The 8,294-nt window shown below is 37.3% G+C and overlaps 1 long non-coding RNA gene and 1 pseudogene across 1 annotated transcript; one reads left to right on the forward strand and one right to left on the reverse strand.

Annotated features, from left to right (window-relative positions):
* The window catches only part of LOC125842826 (synaptotagmin-5-like), a 13,611-nt pseudogene extending 7,419 nt beyond the window's left edge, over positions 1-6,192 (forward strand).
* An 830-nt stretch (positions 6,193-7,022) lies between these two features.
* On the reverse strand, positions 7,023-7,665 carry LOC125842545 (uncharacterized). Its single transcript, XR_007443927.1, has 3 exons — positions 7,602-7,665; positions 7,133-7,231; positions 7,023-7,054 (listed from the first exon to the last, which is right to left on the reverse strand). It is a non-coding gene; the product is annotated as an uncharacterized LOC125842545 (long non-coding RNA).
* Positions 7,666-8,294: the final 629 nt, after the last annotated feature.

An 8,294-nucleotide genomic window follows, 5' to 3' on the forward strand; every position in this document is an offset into this window, starting at 1 on the left:
GTCAAGACTACAGATTCAGCGGAGGATTACGCCAAGCTTTACATTAATGAGATTGTGAGGTTGCATGGGGTTCCTTTTTCTATCATCTTAGATAGAGGTCCTCAGTTTACCTCTCATTTCTGGAAGTCATTTCAGAAGGGTCTTGGTTCTCAGATTAATCTTAGCACAACATTTCATCCGCAGACGGATGGTCAGGCAGAGTGTACCATTCATACCTTAGAGGACATGTTGAGAGCTTGTGTGATCGATTTCAAGGGTAGTTGGGATGATCATCTTCCTCTTATTGAGTTCTCCTACAACAATAGTTACCATTCCAACATTCAGATGGCCCTTATGAGGCATTGTATGGGCGTAGATGTAGATCTCCAGTTGGTTGGTTTGAAGTAGGTGAATCAGCCTTGATAGGACCAGATTCGGTTTTTGATGCTATGGAAAAAGTGCAACTCATTAGAGATAGACTTAAGACTGCTCAGAGTCGCCAGAAGTCTTATGCAGATATGAGAAGAAGGGAACTAGAGGTCCAAGTTGATGATTGGGTTTTCCTGAAAGTGTCACCAATGAAGGGAGTGATCAGATTTGGCAAGAAAGGAAAGCTCAGCCCCAGATATGTAGGCCCTTACCGGATCTTGAAAAGGATTGGTAAAATGGCTTATGAGTTAGAGATGCCAGCAGATTTAGCAGCAGTGCATCCAGTCTTTCACATTTCTCTTTTGAAGAAGTGTGTGGGTGATCCAGCATCCATAGTGTCATTAGAGAGTGTGGTCGTGAAAGATAGCCTTTCATATGAGGATGTACCAGTTGAGATTCTCGATCGTCAGGTTAGAAGGTTGAGAAATAAAGAAGTCGCTTCAGTCAAGGTTTTGTAGAGGAGTCAGTCAGTAGAGGGAGCTACTTGGGAAGCAGAAGCAGCCATGAAGTCCAAGTATCCTCACCTCTTTCCTTCCGATTCCATTCCAGCTTGAGGTAATAGTTCCTCTTTAATTTTTCAGTCATTCATGCGTAAATTCAGTCTTAGAATCATGTTCCTTCAGTTGTACTTGCATTTTCAGCGTATTTGCATGTTCTTGTAACTCAGTTCAGTAAGAAATTCAGTTCTCAGTGTTCAGTGGTAGGGATTGCAGCCCTCTCCCTCCATTTCAGCTAGTTTAGCTTCATTCGAGGATGAATGGTCCAAGGGGGAGATAATGTAACACCCCGTATTCAAAATAGACCAAAAATGCAGATTTTGAGAAATTGCAGGTGCAACTTACGGTCACCATCCACGGACCGTAGGTCAGACCACGGCCCATGCTGGTGGTCCGTGGTTCACCACTGCAACCCCTCCCCAAACCAGCTCAGAAATTTGGCTAAGTGTTGACCCACGGCCGGACTTACGGTCCGTAGGTCAGGTCACGGACCGTAGTTCGTGTCCGTTGATCGATGCCCCAAAAACCCAACTTCAGTCCCGAACTACGGTTGACCAGCACAGACCGTCATTCGATCCACGGTTTGTAGGTCTGACCGTAGATCGAAGGTTAGCAGCTAGTTAGTTGAAAATTCTGACGGGTCAACTTCAGATGGTCATAACTCTTAGCAAAAAATGAATTATGTGTCCCATGACCTATGGTTAGATAGATAATTGAATTATCTTTCCAACGCCACTGAGTTTACTAAATTCCGACCTCTGAGTAAAAAGTTATACCCATTTTAGTGAAGCCCTGTTGGGCAGACTCGACCTACGGACCCAATCGACGGACCGTCGATTGATTGACGGACCGTCAGTCAAGTCCGTCAGTCACTCCGACAGCAGCTAAGTTAAGGGTCTTTTGGTCTTTTCCTATTTCATTTAACCCCTAAGATATGTCGTTTAGACCCTAAGTCATGAGATTTTAATTAGTTTAACCCTAGAAACATAACTAAAACTTACCTAAGTCAAAACATTAATCAAACTTAGAATAATTAGAGTCAAGAGAGGAGAAAAAGGTCAAGAACCCTAGATCAAGAATGCAGCGAGGTTTCTTCAGCTCTTGCCCCGAAATCGAAAGATTTCTCCGTGGAATTTGTCACCAGATATGTGGGATTTCACTAGTGGGTTCCTTTCGCCCATTAGGTCCCTAGAATTCAGTCAGATTCTTGATTCCATGATTATCAATAGACCTACGGTTTCTAGAATTTCAACAGATCATCATGAATTAGTTATTTAAATGTTCCAAATCAGATTATCATGTTATTGCTCAGTTTATCGCATGAATTTCAGAACCCTAGCTATGTATTTCTTTAGTTCTTGAATTACACATGCTAGGTCAGATATTTCAGTATTCAGTTTTACATGCCTCAGTTTATGAATGCATCATTATCAGATTAATTGTTGCATTCTCAGTTTGCATGTTCAGTTTCGAGCTATCCAGTATTTACAGAAATTCAGTCATAACCAGTTAACCACTTAATTCATTGGGAGTAGCATAATACCGAGTTGGACTAGGGTTTCAGCGTACCCATATAGTCCCAGAACTACGAGCCACGTAGGTGTAAGTCCCCTCTGTGGGCAACATCAGTTTAGTGATCACGCCAGCATGCCTCTATACCTCTGGCAGGGTATATTGGGTCCTCTCGATGGGGCGTATACATCGGACTCCACATTTAGCTCATGTGGTTTTATGTCGGTTATTAGTAGCTCCCACAGTTCAGTCAGACTCTATTGCATTGACCATATTTCAGTACAGTCAGTATTCAGTCTCAGCATGTTATAAATTTGGTCATTGCATCAGTTAGCTCAGTATTCAGTATTTTCAGTATCTATATCATGTCCAGATGATTTCATTGCTTTATTGCTTTGTTCAGTTATATGTTCTTTCAGCTTTACTCTATCCTGCATGCTCAGTACCTTTCAAGTACTGACGCATACGTGCGCTACATCTTCTCGTGATGTAGGTTCAGGTTCTCAGTATCCAGATCACGCTTAAATCGATTCCCGATCTCCAGTTCAGCAGCATCAGTGGTGAGTCCTCATTCTTCGAGGACAATAGTCATGAGTTTCTTTTCAGTATTTTTAGTCTTTAGTTTCAGTTTTGCTAGATCTAGTTGGGGCATGTCCCAACATTTCTAGTCAGTTTAGAGGCTTATTTCAGACATAGTTAGATTCAGCTTAGTATTTGAGTTTGATAACTTCTTTGTATTAAACTCTCAGATTTGATATATTCAGTTATAGTATATGGGTATTCCCCATCTTTTCAGATTTATTTATGATTTAGCTTCCGCATCGGTTTATTATCTTTAGTATGCTCATGATCATGCCAGCAGGGTTAGCTTGGGATCACTTGTGGTCCTAGGTCCCGTGTCCGCGTCCTTGGGGTAGCTCGGGGTGTGACACTTGTTCATGAGTGTGAAACGCTCCACACTTATGAATGAGAGGCTATAAGATGTTCAGGGAATTCCACTTCTTTAATTACTCTAAGGGTGTACAAAAAAGTTTAACTCTATAATGGCTCTCTTTTTTTTTTTTTTTTAATGGCTCTCTGTGAATCCTTATCTAATGCTCTACAAGATATGTCAACTTTAAGGGCTTATGCTAGAATGAATGCGAGAGAGAATGGGGAATGAGAAACTCCTTCTCAAGCTCCTCAAGTTCCGGTTGACCCTTTGGTCGAACAAGTGACTAATGCATATTTTGGAGCCGTTTTTCAAGTGTTGACTTAATCTAATAGGGTGGTTGTGGTCCCGGTGAATCAAAATGTGGGTATGATGACAACAAGAGTGAGAGAATTCACTAGAATGAATCCTCTGGAGTTTCATGTTTCTAGGGTCGAGGAAGATCCTCAAGAATTTATTGATGAGTTGTACAAGAAAATGACTTTAAACGAAAGAAAATTTGGTCGTTAAAAGTCCATATCCAGTCATTAAAGGTCTACAACGATCGAGAATAAATTGGCCGTCATCGGTCGTTAATAGATTCGTCGTTAAAGGTTAACCACCGGATTGCATAGCTGCTCGTTAGATATCACTTAGAGACAATGATAAATCCGGTCGCTACATTTACTAACAACAACCACAAATTCCCTTCTTTGATGGTCATTTGTTCGTTAAAACATTGAAGTAAAACCACAATTTTCGGTCTTTACAAGTACTTTTAGTAGTCAGATTCTTTCATTGATTACATTACTTTTACCAACCAAGTTTAAATTCCTTTCATTGCTTTTAATAAATTTAACGACAAAATTTGTTTCACAAATTTATTTTCACATACTTATATATAGTTTTTATGTTCCTCGAGCAGTTCCAGATCTTAATATCATTTATTTTTTTTTCACAAGCCATAAAAAAATTAATATAAAATTTCATAATTGTTTTGCCATGAACCAAAACATACTGGAAAAAATACATACAAATGTGTGTTCAACACAATATCTAAAAAACATACATGTTCAACATAAGATCTAAATAACATAAATGTTCGACATAATATTATAAAACATACATGTTCGACATCTATCGAATCCTAAAAATTGAGAAAATGAAATAGTTGCATAGGTTAAGACATCTCTAGATCTGCACCAATAATAAAAATATAATCTTTCTTTTCAGCTGGCTCCACAATTCTTCAACAACACGTTCTTTAATCTTCATCAGATTCTTCATCTGTTAAAAAAACAATTTGAGGTCAATTCGTAAGAGAATGCTAGATAGCTATAACTTATAACTGTTAAAGCATAAATCAATTATTTAATCACCAAAGAGCCCAAAAGTGGGCATGTCTTAGTTCTCATCTTGAAAAGATCTGGCCATATGTGGATGAAGTAGCATCAGAACTAGTAAAGTCAAGTGTGGAGCCCATTTTGGAACAATATAGGCTTGTGATTTTTTTCAAAGTTCACTCTTGGTACAGTTGCTCCACAATTCACATGGATTTCTATTATTGAAGATGGAAGTGAGGGTATACCTATGGAATTAGAGATGTAATGGGATGGGAATCCAAGAAAAATACTTGATATCAAGACTTATGTTGGTGTAGCATTACCAATGCAGGTGAAAAACATTGGGTTTACTGGTATTTTCACTGTCATCTTTAGGCCACTTGTTGATGAATTTCCTTGCTTCGGAATTGTATGATATTTTCTAAGGCAGAAGAAAAAGCTGGATTTTATGTTTAAAGTAATTGGTGGTGACTTGACAACAATTCCTGGCCTATGTGATGCAATTAAGGGAACCATCTGGGACTCTATTGAAGACTCTATCACGTGGCTAACAAGAAAAGTTATTCCCATTTTAACTAGGGATTATAGTGACCCTGAACTGAAGCTTACCAGAGTATTGGAGGTGAAACTTGTTCAGGCCAATGAATTAACAAATAAAGATCTCATTGGAAAATCTGATCCTTTTGTTGTATTATATGTACGCCCTCTATGAGACTGAATGAAGAAGATCAAAATAATTAACAGCGATTTGAACCCAATTTGGAATGAGCATTTTGAGTTCGTAGTCAAAGATCCATTGATACAACACTTGGTGGTAAAAATCTATGACGATGAAGGGCTTCAGTCAGCTGAACTAATGGATGTGCCCATAGCTGTTTGAAAGAGCTTGAGCCTTGTAAAGTGAAGGATATCTGGTTGATGTTGGTGAAAGATTTGGAAATTCAGAGAGATAAGAAAATTAGGGGGCAGGAGAACTTGGAGCTATTGTACTGCTCGAATGGCATGAACAATGGGCTAAGTAACCCTTTTTCTCAGAATGAGCCAATGACTTCATTAGAGAGAGTTCTTAAAAACTTGGCAGAAGGAAAAGAAGTTAGTCCAAACAGAAATGAAACCAACAATAGAAGAGAGGTAATAATATGAGGGGTACTTTCTGTTAACGTGGTATCAGTTGATGACCTGCCCCCAGCTTATATAAGGGGTAGGCTGATCCTTATGTCATTCTGATCATGACGAAGGCTCAAATCTAGAATAAAGCCAGGGTTGTAAATGAAAGTCTAAACTCGATATGGAATCAAACTTTTGACTTTGTTGTTGAGGACAGATTACATGACATGTTAATGCTAGAAGTTTGGGACCATGACACATTTGGAAAGGATTTCATGGGAAATGCATACTGACTTTAACAAGGGTTCTAATTGAAGGTGAATACAAAGAGTAGTATGAATTAGCTGAGGCTAAATTAGGGAAACTGAACTTGCATCTCAAATGGAATCCACAACCAATATACAGAGACTACTAATGATGAACATCAAACTTCAGTTTTATATTCTTGTTAGTTTTGTACATGGAGTAAAATTTCTTTATTCCCTAATTGCCTGGGAATGACAACATGTATAATCGAATATTTTATGTACATGATTTATTATAAACAGAGGAGAGATATTATAAAGTTGTGAAACCTTTGAAGAGAAGCTGAAGGTTGGACCTAGACAAGAATAAAAATTTAGTAATTTTTCAAAATAAAGAAAGTTCAACAAGTGTTGAGATAATTATTCTAAAACTATAACATAGTAAGGATTTAACACGCAACACAAATACTAAGGTGAACATGCAGGAAAGGAACTCAGTTCGGAACAAAGTAATAGATCATCATTAAAATAGAGATATGAATAATTCTATAAGCATGTAGTCTCGTTCATCACGGAAAGTAATACAACTAATGACTGTCTATCCTCTAAAATCAACTTATCATAGAAAGACAGACCACTGCATTAGCAAAGCCCTAATCAAAGATGACCATTTGTTAATGACATCACTAAATTCATTGAAAAATACACATCATGGAATAGCTAAAGAAAAGTTTGCTAAGCTGGTGGAGGCGATGGAAGTGATGGATGCTGACGAACCACTATACTTTCAAGGCGATCATATTTACTCTCTAGAATATCAATATTCTTTTGTAGTAATTTCTTTTCTTTTCGAGTTGTTTTTAGTTCTTCCAACAACGCAGCCTTAGAAGTACTACTACCCTTCAACTCCTTAGTGGTTATCCCACCATAAAATCCAACTGCACAACTTTTGTATTGAGGTCCAAAGCACCGTTCCACTACCTTATTATTAGTAAGAGGCGGTTCAGTTTGTACAAGCTCTTGAATTTCAGCCTATAAAATACAAGAATGTTCAAAATATTTCAATGAATCAATCAGAAAATGTTAAATGAAATTTATCAATAAACATACATATTTTTCATTGGTTTCAGGTTCGATAAGCTCATTTCCCTTTTTACGAGTCTCAAAGAAGATAGTTGCCATGTTTGGTGGATTACCATTTTTGCCTCCCTTAACAATAAAAAAAAAGTAAGTACTATATGATCTTCTATACAAAAAGGAGGTTTCCTTGTAGGGTTACATGATTTATTTACCATTTCGTAAATAATCTCTTATAGGCTTATTACCCGTACGATGAGGCATACACAACTTAGACAAGGTTATTGTGTTTCTTATACTGGATTCCTGCATTACCAACACAAGCTAAAATTATCACAAGCTTGTTTAATGATTCTATTTTTATTCTTAAATTAAATTTTGTAACTACTTTGCATCCTCTTGATCACAAATGAAATCATTTAATCAAACGAACTATTCCAAAACAGTAATCATATGTGACTTCTAAATAAAATGATATTTATCAATAGCTATGCAATCATACCTTAAACTTATCAGATAAAAAATGTTCCTTGACCAACCATTCCCAATCAGTCTTGTCTGCTCCTATCGTCACATCTTTTAGAACCTCGTGCAATAACTTGGTTTTCATATTCTTGTGCAACGATCCTCTCCAATTGTTCCAAAGCTTTCTCATATGTTGCAAAACATTATCTCTTTGATCATTCATGTTATCACAGTCAAATTTTTCCTAAAATAGATAAAAATATCATATGAATCAAAGAAAGACACCTTTGATTGCAAGTTAATGTTGTTGATTAATGGATTGAAGGGTTGATCTTACATGTCAACTATTTAAGAACTTTGTATAGGGATGTACTGCAGATCAGAGAAAGACACCTTTGATTGATTGGGATAAGGTGTGCCTCCCATATATAATTTTTTAGGACTAAAAGTTAAAGGATGAATGAAATGGAATAAATCTTCTTTTGGCAAACTACTATATGGAAGGTTTCAGAATATCTAGACATCCTCTAAGTAGCATGGACACATGAAGTGTATATGAAGTAATAAGGCAATATATGAGATCACATACCACCTACAGATTGTAGTTGGTACTAGAGAAAGTTAACATCTTTAAAATTTGGGATGGTTGATTAGTACCAAAAGAGAAAGTACAAGTTGACAAAGAGTGAAACGTATGTAATTAGCCAACATGAGTTATAGGGACCAAACC

This window comes from Solanum stenotomum, chromosome 10 (assembly GCF_019186545.1).
Source record: "Solanum stenotomum isolate F172 chromosome 10, ASM1918654v1, whole genome shotgun sequence".
NCBI lineage: Eukaryota > Viridiplantae > Streptophyta > Magnoliopsida > Solanales > Solanaceae > Solanum > Solanum stenotomum.